Here is a 24,412-nt window from a genome sequence, read left to right on the forward strand (position 1 = left end):
CATCATGGTGTATCTGGAATTTCTGGACTCCATTCATACCCTCAAGGGCTGAGAAGCCTTGGAGTGGCACTTTCGATGTACCGGTCACGAACTGAAGGAACTTTGCCCTTTCAGCTAGGTTGAATTCACGTAGGGCTCTCCAGAACCATTGAATATGGAGGGAGCTGTGTTGGTAATTGTAATACTCAGTGTTTGCTTAGAGATCATCGATGAAAATTGGGTAGGCTGGATTGGGTAGATTGTGTTTGTTGAAAATACCCATCAGTCAGTTGGGAATGATGTTGTAAAATCCTTCGAGGAAAGCATCCAGTTGCTTGCGGATGGCTCCAGTCATTTTCATCTGACAAACCAGATGTATGTACTCGAGCTTGTTCTCTTCAGTGACGGGTATGTTCTTTGTCCATCTGGTTTCAGTTCCCTAACCTCAGTCACTTCAACTCCTCGCACCTCTGCACTGAATGTCAAATCATATCCAATGCTAGAGATATGGTTCTTCTTCAAGTAGGCGAGACTTTTGTAGAAAGTGTTTAGCTCGATGTTTTTGAGATCAAAGGTCCCATTGCAGACAGTTGAAGATCGAGACCGGTCTTCACTCTTTTTGGAGTGGACACCACTACTGTATCATTCATAAATCGGTTCCTCAAGATTCCTTTCCCGACGGTCTTGGTTTCATCATTCTTTTCTTCATTCTCCGCCTTGCTTGCTTTCCAGTAGGCAATCACTTCTTTCATCAAAGTCTTTCTTCGTTGATTTTCTGTGCCAAACTATTGCAACTGTCAAGCAACATGTTTTGGATCAGCTCTCTGATTGGCTTGAGTCGAACGGACATGTGGAGCAGAAGTGCGGTGGCATCCTGAATGCCCTCCTCAGTGCAGCAAATCGATTGAAAGTTACCTAAGTAACAGATACTTTTTCTGGATAAGTTGGGGAACAACCAAAGCGAATTATTCAAAAACGACGATATTGGTGTCCCACAGGGTAGTATCTTTGGTCCTGTCTTCTACAATATATATATATATGTTAACTCAATTTCAAGCATTATCGGAAATGGTGACATTTTTATGTATGAGCTGATGAAACAGCTTTAATTGTTGGGCATAAAAATCTTAAAGTTGCAGAGCAACAGTTGCATTCTGAGTATAATAGGATTCTTAGGTGGTCACATGACAGAAATTCAGTCATTAATAAGAAGAAAACAGTTTTAATGCATTTTAAATCACTACATGAGATGTAATGAAACTCAAAACATTATCAGTCATGACTGCCTCTGTCTTTCTAAATCACTTCAAACTTGTAGTTGCCCATCACTAACTCAAGTTGACGATACCCGATACCTAGGTGTGATGGTTGACATGAGAATGAGATGGCATCCACACATCAACTACATCCCGGATAAACTTCAATCATTAAGCGCAAAAATATTCTACATGCATAAAACTATTCTACTCAATTTAGGTGTCTTCACCTAATTTATAAATCTCCAGTAGAGTCCATCATTAGGTATGGTATGGATTCATGGAGCTGTGCAGCTGAGTATTTGTTGCACAGAGTAGAAAGAATTTAATTAAGAACCCTGAAGTGCATAACATCTCGATTGCCTCTTATCAACTTAAAAATTAACTTCAATAATCTTTCTAATGTACAATTTTTTTACCATACACTAACTCCAAAAAAAATCTATATTTATAAGATTATAATTTTTTTCAAGAATAATATTAATACAGATCATTTGCTCCACCATCTCCTTACAATTTAAGATCACCAGTTATATATCAGTTACCTCAATTTAGAAATATTTATGGAGAAAGATCACTCCTCCACATGCTTCCTAAATTATTAAATAAATTGCCTCTGAATATTCGAGATTATTGAAAAAGTGATGTTCTTAGCTATGTAATAAATAACAATAATCTCATATAAAGAAACAGTTAGCAGAGATTTTGCTGGTACATCAATTTTATTGAGTCACTGCCGCCAGCTAGAGCAACCACTTATTCCTTGAAATTAAAACTTCATTTCTCAATTTTTCCCCCATGTATGTTCATTATAATTTGTGTTTTCATAAATAGTAAATACTCATTTTTGATGATTTATGATTTTATTTGATTGATATTTTTCTTTCACTTGAGTAGTCTATCTTATTTCTTTTCTTTGATTTCATTATTTATAAGATGATTGTATCTAGAACGGAAGTCAAGGCTTGTGCATCTATACTCATACCGAACGGAACTCCAGTATACTGATATACAATCATGAGTACAGAAAGTTGTTAAATGTTTACTTTCCTCAGATAAGGGCATCTGATAATATGCTTGATTTAAATCTAACACCGAAAAATACTTGGCATTATGGAACCAGTGGAATATGTTATCCAGATTGGGCAGCGGAGTAGAATCTAATGATATCTTCTTATTTAGTGCACGATAATCAACGACTACATGTTCACCTCCTCCCTATTTTGATACTAAAAACGCTGGGCTAGAATAACATGAAGTCGACTTCTCAATTATTCCCTCTTTGAGCATCTTCTTGATTTTCTCATTCATGATTTCCATTTTCATAGGGTTTAATTGATAGGGAGCTTTTCCTAGTGGTTCCTCTGATATAAGGCAAATTTTATTTTCAACTAAATTCGTTTTTCCCAATTTATCAGTGAGCACATCATCAAAGTTGTCTAGTACTCTTTGCAATTTTCTCTGTTGCTCAGCATTCAAATTATCTTCACTCATGTCTGAACTAATTGCATTTTGTATTTTCAATAAATCTGGATTCATTTTACTTTCAAAGGAAAATTTGAATTGTGGTCTAAAATTGAAATAATACCTCTTGTTGAATAAATCAATTACTAGCTGTGTGTGATGTATAGAATCACAACCGAGTATAACTGGAGCTGAAGGATCTTCACTAATATGAAATCGAAATTTCCAATTGGAGTTTTCTACTCAAACTTTTATGAACGCTGCTTCCTTCAAATTCAAACATACGTTATTAGCTGTGATACAATTTGGGATTTTTTGATCTCATAATTTAGGATTAGCAATCAATAACTCATCGAAAACCTTTTTTGAAATGATACTCCTACTTGCACCGGAGTCTATCAAAGCGGTTGCATGCACGCTATTGTTCCCCCACTTCATAAACTACAAAAGGAATGATTTTATTCGTTAAAGCTTTAGTTTTTATCTTCTTGAAAGATTTCTGCGACCTTCTTTTACAATTTTTTCAAATTTATTTTTCCTCTCTCTCTCTTCCTAGCTTTGAGTAATTCATCTTTACTTCTTGATTCATTCTTCGAATCAATGGAGTTGATATAATTATCATTATCAATGCTACGCACTATACCTCTATTCGCATTAGCATTGCAGTTTCCTCTCTTATCAAATTCAACTAGTCTTGCTTGTTTATTTCTACATTCATTGGCATAATGTCCTATTTTCTGACATTTGAAGCATTTCATATAACGCATGGTTTTAGTGCCATTAGTAGAATTTGAAGATTCCATTTTATGTTTCATAATCTGTTCTTCAAAACTTCATTGTTAGGATTTGATCTACACACTTTAGCCATATGACCTAATTTTTGACAATTATAACATCTTGATGGGACTGTACCCCCTTCTTTAAATATTTGTTGTACGTTTCTATCTGAATGTGACACAAATAGATCTCTTTCTACATTCGCAAATAGAAGATTTTGTGATTGAATGCATATTTCGTCGAGGTCCCTGAAATTTCTAGGCTTGAACTAGAATACTAATCTTGATCTTTCCTCGGGATTTGAACCTGAACATAAATTAGTGACAATCTCTTCTACTGATTTTTTAAATTGCATTAATTTGACTGCCTCTCTTATAGAGGCATTAAAGTGGATTAAGCGAATCTGAATCCCTCCAAGCACTCATGAATGGCTTTCAGAAGGTTGTTTCGCAGATCCTGACTGTCCTCATACACTGGCAGGTCAAGTTGATTGAAACAGACTGTATGAGCCGAAGGAAAATCTGTCAGTTGACCTCTCGTCATGGTGTATCTGGAACTCTGGACTCCATTCATACCCTCAAGGGCTGAGAAGCCTTGGAGTGGCACTTTCGATGTACCGGTCATGAACTGAAGGAACCTTGCCCTTTCAGCTAGGTTGAATTCACGTAGGGCTCTCCAGAACCATTGAATCTGAAGGGAACTGTGCTGGTAATTGTAATACTCAGTGTTTGCTTTGAGATCATCGATGAAGATTGGGTAGGACGAAAATCAGCAATTCAAGTTCCTGTTTGTTGAAAATACCCATCAGTCGTTTGGGAATGATGTTGTAAAATCCTTCGAGGAAAGCATCCAGTTGCTTGCGGATGGCTCCAGTCATTTTCATCTGACAAACCAGATGTATGTACCCGAGCTTGTTCTCCCCAGTGACATGAATTTTTTTGTCCATCTGGTTTCAGTTCCCTCACCTCAGTCACTCCACCTCCTTGCACCACTGCACTGGATGTCAAATCATATCCAATGCTAGAGATATGGTTTTTCTTCAAGTAGGCGAGACTTTTGTAGAAAGTGTAATCCTCATTTTCATATCTGTGTACTTGACCGGAATAACCAGAATATGCTTGTAGAAGGAACGAGTGAAGTAGCACTCGAGAAGTTTGTTGTCATAGATTGCTTTTGCAATCACCCTCCCGATTAATTTGAAGTAGAGAGGATGGTCCGGGTTGTGGTGCAGTGAGGTATTTATAGTGTACGTCACTTTGTCGCCCTCTGATGTAGTGAAAAGTGCATGATCCGGGTTGAAAATCTCCCTCGATATGATCATATACCATTCTCTCAACAGGTCTCCGGCATCCTGCCCTTCCTTTAATTGATAGGGAGCTTTTCTTACTGGTTCCTCTGATATAAGGCAAATTTTATTTTCAACTTAATTCGTTTTTCCCAATTCATCAGTGAGCACATCATCAAAGTTGTCCAGTACTCTTTGCAATTTTCTCTGTTGCTCAGCATTCAAATTATCTTCACTCATGTCTGAACTAATTGCATTTTGTATTTTCAATAAGTCTGGATTCATTTTACTTTCAAAGGAAAATTTGAATTGTGGTCTAAAATTGAAATGCTAACTCTTGTTGAATAAATCAATGACTAACTTGTGTGATGTATAAAATCATAGCCGAGTATAACTGGAGCTGAAAGATTCTCACTAATATGAAATCGAAATTTCCAATTGGAGTTTTCTACTTAAACTTTTATGAACGCTGCTTCCTTCAAATTCAAACATACGTTATTAGCTGTGATACAATTTAGGATTTTTTGATCTTCTTTTAACTCATAACTTAGGATTAGCAATCAATAACTCATCGAAAACCTTTTTTGAAATGATACTCCTACTTGCACCGGAGTCTATCAAAGCGGTTGCATGCACGCTATTGTTCCCCCACTTCAAAAACTACAAAAGGAATGATTTTATTCGTTAAAGCTTTAGTTTTTATCTTCTTGAAAGATTTCTGCAACCTTCTTTTACAATTTTTATCAAATTTATTTTTCCTCTCTCTCTCTTCTATTCATTTATTTATTTTCAACAAGTCACTTGAAGAAGGCATTTTCCCTGAAAACTGGAAGTTTGCTCTGGTTCGCCCTCTAAATAAAGTTCCATCACCCAATAAAGTTGAGGATTTTAGACCAATCAGTATTTTACCTGCATTGTCCAAAGTGCTAGAAAGACTCATACATGCTCAAGTTGTAAAATTTCTAGACAACAATAGTGAGCTTCATAACTTTCAATCAGGCTTTAGAAAATTCCATTCAACTGAAACAGCTCTGCTTCGTGTCACTGATGATATAAGGTTAGCTATGGACCAAAGAAAATGCACCATCCTCACCCTATTTGATTTTTCTAAAGCATTTGATACTGTTGATCATACAGTCCTTCTGAATAAGTTGGCTATTCTTGGTTTCAGTCACAACTCGTTAGTTTGGTTTAAATCCTATCTATTGGGTAGGAAACAATGTGTATCTGTCGGTGACAAAAAGTCTACTTGGAAAAACGTTATGCATGGAGTACCACAAGGTTCAATTTTAGGCCCTCTCCTCTTCACTTTGTATGCTAATGACCTTTCTTCCATTATCAAATTCTCCAGTTTCCATACTTATGCAGACGACCTTCAAATCTTTTTAAGCTGTCCCATAACAAAAATTAACGAAACAGTTGGAATAATGAATCAGGATATCAATTCGATAGTGGAATGGACAAAGAAAAATGGCCTTAAGCTTAATCCCATCAAAACACAGCCCATTATAATTGGATATTCTCGTCTTATAAACAATATTGACCTTGAATCGATTCACAAAATTAGTGTAGATGGTAATGACATTCCTTACTGTAGTTCAGTTAAAAATTTAGGCATTATTATGAATAATACTCTTGACTGGTCAGAACAAGTGAACAAAACTTGTAAAAAGGTATTCTCAGCCATGCATGCATTGAAGAAAATGCACGATATTCTCCCTAGAAACATTTAATTATTATTGGTTCAATCTCTCATCTTCCCACATTTAATGTATTGTAATTCTGTTCTTAATGATATGCAAGTCACTCTGAATGATAAACTACAGCGTTGCCAAAATTATTGTCTACGTTTTGTCTACTCTCTCCAACGCCATGATCATATCACCCCAGCCCACATTGCTAGTTCAACATTAGAGCTTCCCAATCAAAGGCTTTTTCGAATAGTCAAGCTTGTTAGAGATATCTTGAAATACGGTAATCCGAACTATTTTAAAGATGATTTCAAATTTGTCTCTGAAGGTAGGAGGATAGATGCTTCACATACTAGAACCGGAGAAAGTACTTTAAGGATACCCAATCATCAAACTACTATTTCCACAAAATCCTTCTTAGTCAGTGCCTGTCGTGCATTGAATGCACTTCCTGTTTCTATCAGGTCCATCGAGAGCCGAGCGAGCTTCATCCTGACTTTAAAAAAACATATTTTGGAACAAATGACTGAAACTGTCCGGCCCTAGAAGGATCACATGACAACCATCCCCCACCCATCCCACAAATACAAACCTTTAAACCTGTTATAGAACGAATTGTATATATATATATATATATATATATATAATATATATATATATATATATATATATATTATATAAACTCATGTTATTTCAATTTTCCACTGCATACTGCTTTATATTACTGAAAGTTGATAACCCTGATCTACTTTCAGCCTACTTCATTTTATTAATCAATTATTTGATCTTATCTACCTATATAATCATTTTACTTTATAAATTTTCTGTTTTCTTCCTCTTAAATATTCATATTGATTAAAACTTTCACAATATTTCCATTAATAAATAAATCCTTAGTTTAAATAATGAAATTAACGTTTTGGTAGAGAGTTAGTGGGGAGGATATTTTTAATATTCTTTCCGAAGAATGGACATTGATATGTCCAAAGCTCCGCCAATTCATGTAGATGCATAACAATATAATTATTATCTATAGTTATTATATTACAAATTGCTTTTTCATATCATATACAATTCAATAATTATTTTCTTAGTGTACATTATGTAAATTCATCTATAATTTTGCTGTATTGTAAGCTATTGTATATAAGTGTATAAGTCAGTATATATTGTAATCTACATGAATAAAGTACTCAATCAATCAATCAATCAATCAATCTTCCTAGCTTTGAGTAATTTATCTTTACTTCTCGATTCATACTTACTTCAAATCAATGGAGTTGATATAATTATCATTGTCAATGCTATGCACTATACCTCTATTCGCATTAGCATTGCAGTTTCCTTTCTTATCAAATTCAACTAGTCTTGCTTGTTTACTTCTACATTCATTGACATAATGTCCTATTTTCTGACATTTTAAGCATTTCATATAACGCATGGTTTTAGTGCCATTAGTAGAATCTGAAGATTCCATTTTATGTTTCACAATCTGTTCTTTAAAACTGTCATTGTTAGGATTTGATCTACACACTTTAGTCATATGACCTAATTTTTGAAAATTATAACATCTTAATGGGACTGTAACCCCTTCTTTAAATGTTCCTTGTACGTTTCTATCTGAATGTGACTCAAATCGATCTCTTTCTCTATCTGCAAATAGAAGATTTTGTGATTGAAGGCATATTTCGTCGAGGTCCCTAAAATTTCTAGGCTTGAACTAGAATACTGATCTTGATCTTTCCTTGGGATTTAAACCTGAACATATGTTAGTGACAATCTCCTCTTATGATTCTTCCAATTGCAATAATTTGACTGCCTCTTTTATAAAGGCATTGAAGTGTATTAAGCGAATCTGCAGCCATCTGAGCACTCGTTAATGGCTTTCAGAAGGTTGTTTCGCAGCTTCTGACTGTCCTCATACACTGGCAAGTCAAGTTGATTGAAACAGGTATGAGCCGAAGGAAAATCTGTCGGTTGACCTCTCATCATGGTGTATCTGGAATTTCTGGACTCCATTCATACCCTCAAGGGCTGAGAAGCCTTGGAGTGGCACTTTCGATGTACCGGTCACGAACTGAAGGAACTTTGCCCTTTCAGCTAGTTTGAATTCACGTAGGGCTCTCCAGAACCTTTGAATATGGAGGGAGCTGTGTTGATAATTGTAATACTCAGTGTTTGCTTTGAGATCATCGATGAAGATTGGGTAGGCCGAAAATGAGCAATCCATGTTCCTGTTTGTTGAAAATACCCATCAGTCAGTTGGGAATGATGTTGTAAAATCCTTCGAGGAAAGCATCCAGTTGCTTGCGGATGGCTCCAGTCATTTTCATCTGACAAACCAGATTTATGTACTCGAGCTTGTTCTCTTCAGTGACGGGTATGTTCTTTGTCCATCTGGTTTCAGTTCCCTAACCTCAGTCACTTCAACTCCTCGCACCTCTGCAACTGTCAAGCAACATGTTTTGGATCAGCTCTCTGATTGGCTTGAGTCGAACGGACATATGGAGCAGAAGTGCGGTGGCATCCTGAATGCCCTCCTCAGTGCAGCAAATCGATTGAAAGTTACCTAAGTAACAGATACTTTTTCTGGATAAGTTGGGGAACAACCAAAGCGAATTATTCAAAAACGACGATATTGGTGTGCCACAGGGTAGTATCTTTGGTCCTGTCTTCTACAAAATATATATATATATATATATGTTAACTCAATTTCAAGCATTATCGGAAATGGTGACATTTTTATGTATGAGCTGATGAAACAGCTTTAATTGTTGGGCATAAAAATCTTAAAGTTGCAGAGCAACAGTTGCATTCTGAGTATAATAGGATTCTTAGGTGGTCACATGACAGAAATTCAGTCATTAATAAGAAGAAAACAGTTTTAATGCATTTTAAATCACTACATGAGATGTAATGAAACTCAAAAAATTATCAGTCATGACTGCCTCTGTCTTTCTAAATCACTTCAAACTTGTAGTTGCCAAGAAAGGCTTGTCCACAAGTGGCCTGCTGCTCTGGCGCAGAATGTGATTCAGCACTGTACAGTGCGTTTTGGCAAATTTGAGGAACTTGGATTGGGTAAATTCAGGTTGTGAAGATGATTCACTCTCCAAGCCATCAGTAAGCAGAGGCAAGAGAGGGGGCGGAGTGGCCAACTCACTCGAGAGCTAGCACTTCCCTGGCTGCTTGTGGCTTAGCTGCATGTGGCCTGGTCGCTTGTGGCCTGGCTACTGCCCTGGTTGCTTGTGGCTGGCTACTGCCCTGACTACTGCCTTGCTCGCTTCCTTTGCTGGGTACTGCAGCCTCTGTGCTGCTGGCGTGCACTATAAAGAACGCTTCGACGCCCGGCTGCAAAATGAGACAGGCGTGAGTGTCTTGAGTCTTGTCAAGTTGACACAAACAGTCACTGAGCGATGTTCACAGATCATCCAGTTTCAGAAGTTTGCTGAGAGGTGTAGGAGTATTCCTTTTTCTCTCTCTGCCAGCTCCTTGGCCATTTTCATCAGCAGCCTTCCTGTCATTGCTTCTCGCCTGTGCCTGCAGGTATAGCTACTGATCCTTATCTTCTTCCTCTTCCTCATCTTCATCATTTACTTCATCGTCCTTGTTTCAAAAGTGCAAGTTGAACTTCTGATTTGGACAATGACTTTAAAAAGACGCAACATGGAGGCTTAGCTGGATGTTTTTGAGATCAAAGGTCCCATTGCAGACAGTTGAAGATCGAGACCGGTCTTCACTCTTTTTGGAGTGGACACCACTACTGTATCATTCATAAATCGGTTCCTCAAGATTCCTTTCCCGACGGTCTTGGTTTCGTCATTCTTTTCTTCATTCTCCGTCTTGTGCAGTCTAATATCTCTCCCAACTGTAAAACAGGTATTGGAATTAGGGTATTCTGGTTATTATTTAGAGAGTGGATTCATTCAGAAGTTAAAATCTCTGCTTGGTCCTGGTGACAGCATTGATTATAATAGGTACATTCAAACTGAACTGCATCTTATTATTGAATTTGAATTTAATTTTACCTCATCATATTTCATCATAAAAGAAAAGTTATTGCAAATCTGAAATTGACTACCAAAAAATTGATGAATATTGTAAGTTGATACTGCAACCGAACAATTTCTTGAATATTCATTCTTGAATACTTAACTAGAATTTATTCTAAATACTCATAATTTTTTTTTCTTTTTGTGTAGTTGAGAAGTTGATATTGTGGTAATTATTCATATTGAATGAGAAAGACTAAGAAATTGTCAATTTTTTGACAATTTCATGGTCTTTTTCATACAATACTCATAATTATTATCAATCAGAGTATAAGTATAATATCCAATTGCATTGCTACTACAAAATGTATAATTAAACCTAAAAGCGAGTAAGAGATAAATGCAATGACCTCATTATACTTTCACGATTGCTAAGTTCAATATTGGATTTTGATATATATATATATATATATATATATATATATATATATATATATGTACCGTGGATGATTGTTAATTGTTATTGTTCGAGAATGGATCAAGAAATCAACAATACTATAAAAATGATCCTACATAGACCTATATAATTAAAAGACTTTTCTTTTACTTCTACAGAGTTACTTGATAACTTTATTATGTGATAATTAGCTTGATCTAAATTATTATTACATTTAATCACTAGCACACTTTTATTATTTTGCCATTTTCGGCTAATCAAGTTTAAAAATGAATTATTAGTATTAGAAAGTAAACTTTGATCACCCTAGTAGACCTACATTACCTTAGTAAACCTTAGTTTATTTCCGTATATTTCATATTGACACTTTATAATAGCTTCATTGACACTCTACATCGAAGCATCAAAGGAAGTAGAAGGGTACCTATTGGTGATTTTTTTTTGTGGGAACAGTAGGATACTTTATTTCTGGGTTTCTCCTTGTTAGGCGATCCTCTCACTTTATAAGAGTTATATACACAATACTTGGGAGTCAAATATCAATAACTTAGCCAACGAGATTAAGTAATACCGCACTCTCGTAGAAAAAGAAATGAAGACTAATTTTGTAGAAACATCATCACCTATCTGGGAATATTGACAAACCAAAACTCTTGACTGTTATTTTCAGTAGAGGAATGCTACTAATAATAGACAATAGTGGAAAAATGCCTTTTCTTCTGCTGTCTTCCTAGCTCTGACATTTTGTTATTCAAGGGTTGGTTAGGCTATATATTTAGGGAGTGCAATCAATATACCTGTATTGGACTATCCCTCAGTGGGGCGATCTCTCACACAAGTGGTGAACTTCCAGCAAAGAACTTTGGAAAGGAAGTACATTGTATTTTGTTAATACTCTGAATACTTCATTTCACTGGTATTTCCAATTAAGATATCAATTATTTCCATCACATTTTTGACTGTCAAAGAATTTATCTCCAATTCCTTTTTCGTTTGAAGGAATACGATCTCCTACGACCCAGCAACTCACAGTTTATAAAATAAAATGATTTGGCTCTTTTTCTTATGGGAAACTGAAATTTTATTTCATGAATCTAGGAATGATCCATTGGTTGAGAGATTTGAATGTCTTATATACATCTATGTTTTATTCATTTATTAATTATAACTGTTAATTTTTTTTTATACAAGCCTTCTTTAAGCAGATGGAAACATTTTTCTAGAAATCCCCATGTATAAGCACCGCTTGGTTTCTTCTTCACCAAAGCCAAGTCAGACGCTCTCTTAAGGACTGTCACAGATTAGCCCTTAATAACACTGGCTAGCAGTTGCTAGACTAGCGTGGAAATCTCTGTTTAGCAATTTCCAGAATTTCTGAAGATCCTTTTGCAGCTACAGGCTCACATTTCAGAAATCCCGCTCAGCTAAATTCGGGTTAGGGTAAAATGGACTTGTAGTACTATCTCTTATCCCAAGGTGGAAACGAAAGTTTTTGAATTTTGATAATGTGAATATTGAAGCATTATCGGAAATGATACACTTGGGTGTTGAGAAATTTATGAAAATTGACTTCAATGCTTTTATCATTGATTCTGAATTGGCTTTTCATAGTGGAATCAACCAACAAAATTTTGAGAATACATCAATACAACTGAAAATATACATATTCCCTTGAGTCTGAGTGTCGATGTGAAACATGACTAATGGTTCTTCCTCTATTTTGGAAGAAATAAATCCATAGTTTGTTTGTTGTGCAGACCTACTCTGACCACATATTATACATGTTTCAACTAGATATTGAATATCTATCATCATATCTGGCCAATAAAAATGTTCAAAGATTCTGTTGATAGTTTTTGAAATTCCAAGATGTGCACCGAGAATGCTGTCATGATAGTATCGAAATATCAGTGGCACTAGAAGTTTGGGTACTAAAATTCTGAGCTTTTCTTGGTTTCGAATCTTTATTACTAATACTCCATTGGAAATACTGTAAGGAAACTGATCATGGTTATTAGCAATTCTCTTCATTATGTCAGAAATGAAAGGATCATTTTCTTGATGTGTTCTGATGTCGGTAAACACTAGTGGGAAATCTGTGATTCCCAATGTATTCACGAGATTCCACACATTTTCACTTTCAATTTCCTTATGCTCATCCTCTTCTTCTTCGATATCACTCTCATCTTGATACATCCTGAATAAGCTATCGGCGGTCACATTCAAACGACCAGGAGTATGTTCTATATATATATATATATATATATATATATATATATATATATATATATATATATATATATATATATATATATATATATATATATATATATATATATATATATATATATATATATATATATATATATATATATATATATATATATATATATATATATATATATATATATATATATATATATATATATATATATATATATATATATATATATATATATATATATATATATATATATATATATATATATATATATATATATATATATATATATATATATATATATATATATATATATATATATATATATATATATATATATATATATATATATATATATATATATATATATATATATATATATATATATATATATATATATATATATATATATATATATATATATATATATATATATATATATATATATATATATATATATATATATATATATATATATATATATATATATATATATATATATATATATATATATATATATATATATATATATATATATATATATATATATATATATATATATATATATATATATATATATATATATATATATATATATATATATATATATATATATATATATATATATATATATATATATATATATATATATATATATATATATATATATATATATATATATATATATATATATATATATATATATATATATATATATATATATATATATATATATATATATATATATATATATATATATATATATATATATATATATATATATATATATATATATATATATATATATATATATATATATATATATATATATATATATATATATATATATATATATATATATATATATATATATATATATATATATATATATATATATATATATATATATATATATATATATATATATATATATATATATATATATATATATATATATATATATATATATATATATATATATATATATATATATATATATATATATATATATATATATATATATATATATATATATATATATATATATATATATATATATATATATATATATATATATATATATATATATATATATATATATATATATATATATATATATATATATATATATATATATATATATATATATATATATATATATATATATATATATATGTACCGTGGATGATTGTCAATTGTTATTGTTCGAGAATGGATCAAGAAATCAACAATACTATAAAATGATCCTACATAGACCTATATAATTAAAAGACTTTTCTTTTACTTCTACAGAGTTACTTGATAACTTTATTATGTGATAATTAGCTTGATCTAAATTATTATTACATTTAATCACTAGCACACTTTTATTATTTTGCCATTTTTGGCTAATCAAGTTTAAAAATGAATTATTAGTATTAGAAAGTAAACTTTGATCACCCTAGTAGACCTACATTACCTTAGTAAACCTTAGTTTATTTCCGTATATTCCATATTGACACTTTATAATAGCTACACTCTACATCGAAGCATCAAAGGAAGTAGAAGGGTACCTATTGGTGATTTTTTTTTGTGGGAACAGTAGGATACTTTATTTCTGGTTTCTCCTTGTTAGGCGATCCTCTCACTTTATAAGAGTTATATACACAATACTTGGGAGTCAATATCAATAACTTAGCCAACGAGATTAAGTAATACCGCACTCTCGTAGAAAAAGAAATGAAGACTAATTTTGTAGAAACATCATCACCTATCTGGGAATATTGACAAACCAAAACTCTTGACTGTTATTTTCAGTAGAGGAATGCTACTAATAATAGACAATAGTGGAAGAATGCCTTTTCTTCTGCTGTCTTCCTAGCTCTGACATTTTGTTATTCAAGGGTTGGTTAGGCTATATATTTAGGGAGTGCAATCAATATACCTGTATTGGACTATCCCTCAGTGGGGCGATCTCTCACACAAGTGGTGAACTTCCAGCAAAGAACTTTGGAAAGGAAGTACATTGTATTTTGTTAATACTCTGAATACTTCATTTCACTGGTATTTCCAATTAAGATATCAATTATTTCTATCACATTTTTGGCTGTCAAAGAATTTATCTCCAATTCCTTTTTCGTTTGAAGGAGATCGTATGACCCAGCAACTCACAGTTTATAAAATAAAATGATTTGGCTCTTTTTCTTATGGGAAACTGAAATTTTATTTCATGAATCTAGGAATGATCCATTGGTTGAGAGATTTGAATGTCTTATATACATCTATGTTTTATTCATTTATTAATTATAACTGTTAATTTTTTTTTATACAAGCCTTCTTTAAGCAGATGGAAACATTTAGAATAACATGAAGTCGACTTCTCAATTATTCCCTCTTTGAGCATCTTCTTGATTTTCCCATTCATGATTTCCATTTTCATAGGGTTTAATTGATAGGGAGCTTTTCTTACCGGTTCCTCTGATATAAGGCGAATTCTAGAAATCCCCATGTGTAAGCACCGCTTGGTTTCTTCTTCACCAAAGCCAAGTCAGACGCTCTCTTAAGGGCTGTCACAGATTAGCCCTTAATAACACTGGCTCGCAGTTGCTAGACTAGCGCGGAAATCCTGTTTAGCGGTTTCCAGAATTTCTGAAGATCCTTTTGCAGCTACAGGCTCGCATTTCAGAAATCTTGCTCAGCTAAATTCGGGTTATGGTAAAAGGAATGATTTTATTCGTTAAAGCTTTAGTTTTTATCTTCTTGAAAGATTTCTGCGACCTTCTTTTACAATTTTTATCAAATTTATTTTTCCTCTCTCTCTCTTCCTAGCTTTGAGTAATCCATTTTTACTTCTTGATTCATACTTCGAATCAATAGAGTTTATATAATTATCATTATCAATGTTATGCACTATACCTCTATTCGCATTAGCATTGCAGTTTTCTCTCCTTGGCCATTTTCATCAGCAGCCTTCCTGTCATTGCTTCTCGCCTGTGCCTGCAGGTATAGCTACTGATCCTTATCTTCTTCCTCTTCCTCATCTTCATCATTTACTTCATCGTCCTTGTTTCAAAAGTGCAAGTTGAACTTCTGATTTGGACAATGACTTTAAAAAGATGCAACATGGAGGCTTAGCTGGATGTTATTGAGATCAAAGGTCCCATTGCAGACAGTTGAAGATCGAGACCGGTCTTCACTCTTTTTGGAGTGGACACCACTACTATATCATTCATAAATCGGTTCCTCAAGATTCCTTTCCCGACGGTCTTGGTTTCATCATTCTTTTCTTCATTCTCCGCCTTGCTTGCTTTCCAGTAGGCAATCACTTCTTTCATCAAAGTCTTTATTTCTTCGTTGATTTTCTGTGCCAAACTATTGCAACTGTCAAGCAACATGTTTTGGATCAGCTCTCTGATTGGCTTGAGTCGAACGGACATGTGGAGCAGAAGTGCGGTGGCATCCTGAATGCCCTCCTCAGTGCAGCAAATCGATTGAAAGTTACCTAAGTAACAGAAACTTTTTCTGGATAAGTTGGGGAACAACCAAAGCGAATTATTCAAAAACGACGATATTGGTGTGCCACAGGGTAGTATCTTTGGTCCTGTCTTCTACAATATATATATATATATATATATATATATATATATATATATATATATATATATGTTAACTCAATTTCAAGCATTATCGGAAATGGTGACATTTTTATGTATGAGCTGATGAAACAGCTTTAATTGTTGGGCATAAAAATCTTAAAGTTGCAGAGCAACAGTTGCATTCTGAGTATAATAGGATTCTTAGGTGGTCACATGACAGAAATTCAGTCATTAATGAGAAGAAAACAGTTTTAATGCATTTTAAATCACTACATGAGATGTAATGAAACTCAAAAAATTATCAGTCATGACTGCCTCTGTCTTTCTAAATCACTTCAAACTTTTAGTTGCCCATCACTTACTCAAGTTGACGATACCCGATACCTAGGTGTGATAGTTGACATGAGAATGAGATGGCATCCACACATCAACTACATCTCGGATAAACTTCAATCATTAAGCGCAAAAATATTTTACATGCATAAAACTATTCTACTCAATTTAGGTGTCTTCACCTAATTTATAAATCTCCAGTAGAGTCCATCATTAGGTATGGTATGGATTCATGGGGCTGTGCAGCTGAGTATTTGTTGCACAGAGTAGAAAGAATTTAATTAAGAACCCTGAAGTGCATAACATCTCGATTGCCTCTTATCAACTTAAAAATTAACTTCAATAATCTTTCTAATGTACAATTTTTTTACCATACACTAACTCCAAAAAAATTCTATATTTATAAGATTATAATTTTCTTCAAGAATAATATTAATACAGATCCTTTGCTCCACTATCTCCTTACAATTTAAGATCACCTTGTAGAGGAATTTTTCCTCTTATGGCTCATCAAGATATATTTAAAACCACTCTTGAAATCACAGATGATTTTAAAAGCTTGTCATTGGACATTGGCTTCATGTTTGGATTTCTTATGATGGCTGAAACTTTAAGATGAAGTATATGCTTCATGTTTGGATTTCCTATGATGGCTGAAATTATAAGATGAAGTATATGTGTGACCACAAATATCACATAAGAAAGGCTTCACACCAGAGTGATTTTGTATGATTTATAATCATGTGCAATGGGCTAAATTTTTGAGTTGATCAAATCATATCTAATACATTGTTGGCAGCACCCTGGCAGTCCGAAGTGGAGGACTTCACAGAAAAGGAGACCTTTCTATTGCTGAACAAATTAATGCCTCTATTATCAAGGAATATTCCACGTACTGTAACTTAATCGTGTGAAGAATAATTATGATTTCAACTCTTAGGTGATTTCTTAAATTTAAATGGTTTGTACTTATTCTTAGTTTTAAGTAAGCCTCCACACCATTTGACGGCCATGGTTTAGGCATCACCAATCGATGAACAATGACATCACTTCTCAAGTACCTCAGTTCCTCTGCATAAGGCATGCCTTGAAGAATAGATCATAGATCAAACTCACATTGTCACAAGCCACTCCTTTCACGGCATCTTCTCTTTTTTGAGATTGAGATCAAGAGTCTGCTACTCCTTCTCGATGAACAATGACATCACTTCTCTAGCACTTCGGTTCCTCTGCACAAGGCATGCCGTTTTCTCAATCACATAGCAGTTATAGCTGCTCTTGCTCCTCCTTGGACAGATTACTATGATAGGTTCAGCCTGTATTATAGGTACCTACACCCAAGTAAAAATTACCAACCCAAGTATGAATGTTAACTAACATTGCCACAAGCCCCCACTTCCACTGAAATTTATAGCTCCATCATCTTTTTCAGTTGATTTGCGTTATGATTATCAGCTGAGGAGTCTGCCACTCCTCAAAACGCTCCAAATGTATGTCTTCACACTTCAAATATGTGGCTTCATACACTTGAGTATCTCCTCTTTTACATATGTCTTTTTATCTTTGATTATATTCAAGATAACAATTGGAATTCACATGTGTGATGAACTGGTGTTGAAGAACACAGATCCAGCTACGAGTTTTTCTTCCTCCTCCTCCTTCTCGTCCTCGTCATCATCTTCATCCTCCCCCTTATACAAATAAATATCATATGTACAGCCTGTATCATGGGTACACCCAAGTAATCAGCACTAAACAGCAGTAAACAGCTGTGGTAGCCTTCCTTCAAGGGCAGAGCAGCTACATCCAGCTCTGCTATGAGCAAAAATTGACATAAAGCAGAGCTACATATAGCTCAATTCTGTCAACTTACCGATGGTTGTAGCAAATAATTATGTAATTTACTAAACAAACTCAAATCACCTTTCTGCACGAAAGCTTCACCATTCAGCACGGAACTAGAAATGGCAAATTTGGAGAGAATTTGATGCGAATCTACAAGACAGCAAGCCTATAGAAATTAACAATTAATAAAAATATTGAAATTCAGAATGAATAGATATTGAATTATTATAATTTACAATATTCTAATTTTCAATTAAAAATATTTGAAATTAAACATGATTTATAAGGCTAGATTCTCTTTTATGTTTACCGAAAATTTTGGACATCTCATTTTCTGCTTTATAGCTGAGAGAATAGGCTTAAAACTGCTATATAGCCAGGCTATATAGCAGATCTCCAGTGTCACTCATTGAACTTGTAGCTGAGCTACATGTAGCTCTGCTAAATAATGTAAACCTAGCTTTAGCCTGGTTTATAGGCACAATAGCTGCAATCTATGCAGTTTAATTATGCTATATATGTTTTGAAACATCAAAATTACATTCAATTTTTAGTAAGAATTGAGATTCCATAAACTCATTCTTGATACAATTTAACAAAATATTGTACAAATTGACTAAAATCTGCGAATTCCAACAAAAGTATCTGATTGATTTGCTAAAAAGTCACAGTTTATAGGAAAAACAGCATCAAAATATTGAATAATATTGAGGAATTATCCTACTTTCTATGAATGAATGAGCACAGAATTGATAATAGCAGTATTTGTACTATAATTAGTTCAAATTATAGCTATAATTAATAATTATAGGAGTTTTCTCTGGTATGAGCTAATACATTTCTGAAGGTCTTGATGGGTTATGTCATTACAATTCCTTCCTCCTCCCCCTCTCTCCGTGGTAGCCTGTCTGCTGGTCTAGCTAATGCTCCTCCTTAGACAATTTATATCTAATCTTTGTTGAATAGATCAAACTCACATTGTCACAAGCCACTTGTTTCACTGCAGTTTGTGGCTCAGATTTTGGCATCTTCTCTTTTCATCTCAGTTTGCTGCATCCATCAGCAGATTAAGATCAAGAGTCTGCTACTCCTTCCCAATGAACACTGTCATCACTTGTGCAGTACTTCGGTTCCTTTGGACAAGGCATTTAATCATTGTTTCGATTGTTGTCTCACACCCAATGTAGTGCAACCAATGTTAGCACCAGACTATAGCACTATGAGAGCAGACAGGGCGAGACTTGGTCTGGCCCATAGTCCTTGAATTCCTCAAAGGGTGCAACTACAAGGCGATTATGGTCTATTTCCTTGAGTGCTTGTCTTTTTTATAAGATAAAAGCTCCTCTTATTCTATCTTTAAGTTATGAATGATTTCATTCATTCTTTCAAGGTGACCTAACCAGCTTATTCTTCTGAGTTTTTTTCAGAAAAAAATTTTCCACAAAGAACATATTATGCAAATATATTCAATCTTTGAAAAATACATCACTCACATAGTCACAAGAACCAAATTCCATCTTATCTTTATATACACTGTTGTAAATTTGTTGGATGTACAACTGTACCACCGGTAGTAGTACATCATAGCCTAAATAGGCCAAATTGACTAAAATCTGCAAATTCCAACTAAAGTATCTGATTGATTTGCTGAAAAGTCACAGTTCATAGGAAAAACAGCATCAAAATATTGAATAATATTGAGGAATTATCCTACTTTCTATGAATGTATGAGCTAAAACATTTTTGAAGTTCTTGATTAGTTGTTTCATCACAATTCATTCCTCCTCCCCCTCGTCATGCAGCAGCTTCTTCTCTGCTGTTATAGCTAATTACTCCCCCTTAGACAATTTACTGTAAAAGGTACAGCCAAACATTACTTGGTCTGACAAATAGCTGAATCGTTTAACGATCATTTAATGAATAAAAACTAAAGATATTAACTGTTTCTAAATTTTAGATTCAGTGTTATTTGTATTCAGGGACCTTTTTCAGACTAATATATTTGAACTCATGAAGCATGATACTAGAAAAGAGAAAATTGTTCAACCGCCAACTCATAAACAGATGCATAAACCTAAAATTGTCGTTATGTCATCTCAGAGACCCAGAAATTGGACAGATGTGACCTGAAAACTGACACCAGACCTGAGCCAGCCACGTCACTCTATATTATTATTACTGTATCCGCTTATTTGTTTACCATGCAAATTGAAGAAAATTTGAGTTGTTCACATCTTTATATTATTTTGTAAGACAAAAAAAAATATTTTGCATTTGATTGAAATCTGAATATTGGGTAACTTCAGTTCTACTGAAGTTAATATTCAGTTTTTTAATGCTATTGACCCACTGACCTATATTGTCTGATACGGTATGTAAGCATCTCTTTCCACCTTCTCTCTTTGAAAATGTTGACTGTTTTTGAAAACAATAATTGTAAATTTATTTAATTTACAAAATTATCAAATCTTTTATATTTTAAAACGTGTTTTGAAAGAAACACCAGACATAGGATCGAGTTGTATTCCAACTCGGCTGAAATCAGGCTAATCTTCAATTAAAAACTCAATTTAAGGCTGTTAAAATACATAAGCTAGTCTAAGAATGTTGAATTAACTTAATATGTATTGAAAAATCTGTCAAAGTAGCATTTATTCAGCAGCATTTTATTAAACTGTTAATGCATTACTATTTTTGTTGATTATATACCCATTATTTTTAGCTTTGATGGTTTTGTTGTAGATCATGTATTATTTTCAGCTTTGTAGGCTCCTATTATGTTGAACATGTTCCATTGTTCAAAATAGACTAGATCATTTTTTTCGTAGATTATTCTGTAATTATTTATTAAAATAATAGAAAACATTTTTGTTGATCATGTATTATTTGTAGCTTTTACATTTTCATGATCTCTAGGCCTGCCGCAAAGTAAACCCATGCTAATCCACGAAAAGGACGTTTTGTAAACCATTGCTATAGAATTATTCATAGTCAATAGCTGACGAGTGGATTATTAATTGCATGTATTATTATCATTACACATAATTATGTCTGGAGAAGCCTAGTAATAGTTTACAAAACATCCCACGGCGTGGGTTGCATTTCGTGGATTAGCGTGGGTCTACTTTGCGGCGGGCCTTACATGTTCCATTACTGTTAAAAATATACTAGATCTTTTGTAGATTACTTTGGGAACTAGTAATTTCCATAAAATATAATAATTATTATTATTATGTTATATTAATGTTATTTTGTTATGTTATGTTTGTTAAATTATGTTATTTTAATCATGCTTAAATAGGAATTGTGTTGAAATTTTCTTGTAGATTTGATTTGACGATTGTTTCCACTTGAATAAAAACTGTGATATTTTTCAATTGTGGCTGTTACCTTTGATTTATAGAAAACACCTGAAAAAAGAATCACTTTGTTTGGCTTGGTCCTGAGACTTTTATAAGGAGTTATCTGATGTTTGAGGATTCAGTGATGACAAACATATTATAGTATTGAGGGTTATATCATAGAGAACCAATAGCGTAAGTAGATATCCCATGGTATAGGGTGTTTATGTCGCAACTGTTGCTGTTATCTCGAGCCCATAGTCAACGTAGCTCTTTCCCGTAATGCTGTGTAGTGTGTAACGCTGGTAGTCTCTCATATTGTGCCGTTCATACACTCTCACCCCGCCAAAAATCAACAGTAATCGATAATAATCGGCTTGAGATAACAGTAAAAGTTGCGACATAAACGCCCTATACCATGGGATATTTACTTACGCTATTGTTTCTCTATGGTTATATGGATTCAGTGACGACAAAAAGGTTGAAATTGCAGCAGAGTAAAGGCTAAAAATCCGTCCTCATGTGTTTGAAAATACACAGACGTCTGTCTGTCTCCATATGTCTGCTCACGTCTGCATGTACAGGTTTCATTTTTTCTTCGTCTGCTGATGTGGGCGCGTTCGCCTTGAAAGGACATGAGCTGTATGTATACTCTGGTGGAGATCCTTTACTGGAAATGGATAGATATGCTGCTACAATCATGTGAGTAGATACTTATTATTGAAAAAAAATTCAAAGCGTTGAGATCACCACTGCAATTCGTATGGTGGTGATGGCATAGAGAAAATAATACTATTTAATAATCCACTTTTTGTGTAGTTGAGAAGCTGATATTGTGATAATTATTCATATTGAATAAAAATACTAAGAAATTGTCAATCTCTGGTGAACTCTGTTTGAGATTGACAATGGTGTAACAACCAAAACCGGTCTTTCCAACTATCAATTTCAATATGTGGTTTTTGACAATAATTTGAAAGATCTCGTTGTCACAGAGAGTGATTAATTCATTTATTGTAAAAACTCTGACTGCTTGTCGTTTTTTCTAATAGCAAAAAGTGATTTGATAATAAAGCAGTTTGTGATGCAAAACAACATTGAAGAGTTTTATGATATTAATGATTTGACAGTCTTGAGGTAAAGATTTTAATTGCAGTGGCGTCAAGTTTCAATTTCCAAGTGGCGACTTCAGCCTCCATGTATTCACGGCTGTTATCTTTTACTGTTTATTATTGTAGGCTATAGTCCACCTAATATAATATGCTGACTACAATATGCTCTGTATTTAGTATATTATTATGTCGACTATAGCCTACAATAATATTAATGTACAGTAATAGACTAACTGAAGTCAATGGATAGTAGGGATGGGTATCGATACATCGATGTTTAAAACATCGATGTTTCAAAATCAAACATCGATGTTTACTGTTCGATGTTTTTCACTTATCGATGTTTTTACCTAGACATCGGTCATCCGATGTTTTTCCCAACTAAAATTAATTTTTCATTTAGGCTCTCTGTATTTTTATATGAGACTGTTGGATACTCTTGAAGATTTACATAACTTCTGTAGCTCTTGTCAAGGTTAGATACTTATTTAGAATTAAATAAGAGGTCGGATTCTTCGTTTCTTAGGAAGAAACAGTTTTTCCTTATTACAAGTGCTTTCCTCAACCTACGTTTAACACCAATTAATCTTGCTCTGGAATAGAGGTCCTCGTATTGTAAGGAGTGTAGATATCCATATAAAAAAACTTTAATCATTTCCATTACCTAAATAAAACTATCAACTCGATATGAGTAACAATGATTGCTAAAATCAGCTTAGCATGAAATTCCAGACAGAATCTTCAAGGATATCCCGAGAGGTTTCTGACTTAACTATGAAGATGACAAATCTTGTAAACTGCCTATAATAGAGTTGATGTATCTTTCTAGTCACAACCTGACTTCAATTATTCGAAAGACTGTAACTTGAATAACACAAGTCCAAAATTGCTGTAATCCAGTTAGTAACTGTTAAAATATTGGAACAATAGCTCCAGATAAAATTGTAGTCACTTTAGAAGTTGTTTTGTACTATTATGTATTTCGAGATTATGAAAAAATATACCAATGAATCAATCAACTTCCAAAATAATTGAGTTATATCTATACAAAATGATAAACTAATACTCTGTAAGCTTATTAACA

General features: G+C 33.4%; 1 pseudogene; it reads right to left on the bottom strand.

Annotated features, from left to right (window-relative positions):
• Positions 1-257: 257 nt before the first annotated feature.
• Positions 258-13,097, bottom strand: LOC120355133 (annotated as a pseudogene).
• Between the last annotated feature and the right edge of the window lie 11,315 nt (positions 13,098-24,412).

The sequence above is a fragment of the Nilaparvata lugens genome, chromosome Y (assembly GCF_014356525.2).
Source record: "Nilaparvata lugens isolate BPH chromosome Y, ASM1435652v1, whole genome shotgun sequence".
In the NCBI taxonomy this organism is placed as follows: Eukaryota; Metazoa; Arthropoda; class Insecta; order Hemiptera; family Delphacidae; genus Nilaparvata; species Nilaparvata lugens.